We start from the raw sequence: 949 nt of genomic DNA, 5'->3' as shown, positions 1-949 counted from the left end.
CGAAAATAAAAGTCCTGTTACCAGGACTATTCTTCCTGAAAGACTTCGAGGAGACCATGAGGTACCTGGGAAAACACGTATGTGGTAAGTTTTTTCTTTTGTCTTATTTTAATTTTAAAGGTATTTTACAAAATAATTTCATTTTTAACTAATGCTAAAAAACTACCGACGCGAAACCATACTTTTATTATGGATTTTCAAAGATAACCGTTTATCTCCCGATAGCAAAGTCATAAGAATCAAGGTTATAGCTGGTTATACATCTTTTTCGCTCTACTTTCAAATATTGTTATTAAACAATGCTTAACTTTACTCGTGTTTGACACATCGCTGGTGGTTTTTTTCAACCCCGGACTTTTATATATTACTATCTATTTTTCGATAACTTCTGGGAAATTATAACTGGGAAAAATGTTATTCGATAAAATGTCCCTTTGATCGATACCAAATTTAGGTTCTGAATTTAAATAACATAAATAAAAATTAATATAACTTAGAAAATGTTTTATAAATATGAATGGGTATATAATTATACAAATGAGATCTTTCAGAGTTTGAGAAAAATATGATTTGCAAAAAGAGTACTACAACGCCAAAAAGTGCATTTTCCTATTAACATTTCAAAACAGTTGATATTGTTGAGTTTGTAGTAACACTTGTAGCCCTATTACAAGATTTCACTGAATTGCAAATTTATAGCTGTTTTTGTAAGAAACATGTGTGATTTTATATTTTTATAATTTAGTATACATATTAAGAAATAACATACTGAAATTTTGTAACTCCAGTATAACGTTTTATATTTTTAAATATTTTTCAAAATACTCGTCAAACTGCGGACTTGCAACTATTGCAACAGTGCATTTGTTTTCAATATTGCACATTTATTACTTTTTTTGTTAGAAACATATGTGATTTTATATTTTTTATAATTGAGTACCTATATTAC

Source organism: Ctenocephalides felis, unplaced genomic scaffold (genome assembly GCF_003426905.1).
Source record: "Ctenocephalides felis isolate EL2017-DRISC unplaced genomic scaffold, ASM342690v1 CF-g0.4_SCAFFOLD_03573, whole genome shotgun sequence".
NCBI classification, from domain to species: domain Eukaryota; kingdom Metazoa; phylum Arthropoda; class Insecta; order Siphonaptera; family Pulicidae; genus Ctenocephalides; species Ctenocephalides felis.
This window is presented reverse-complemented; position numbering follows the sequence as displayed.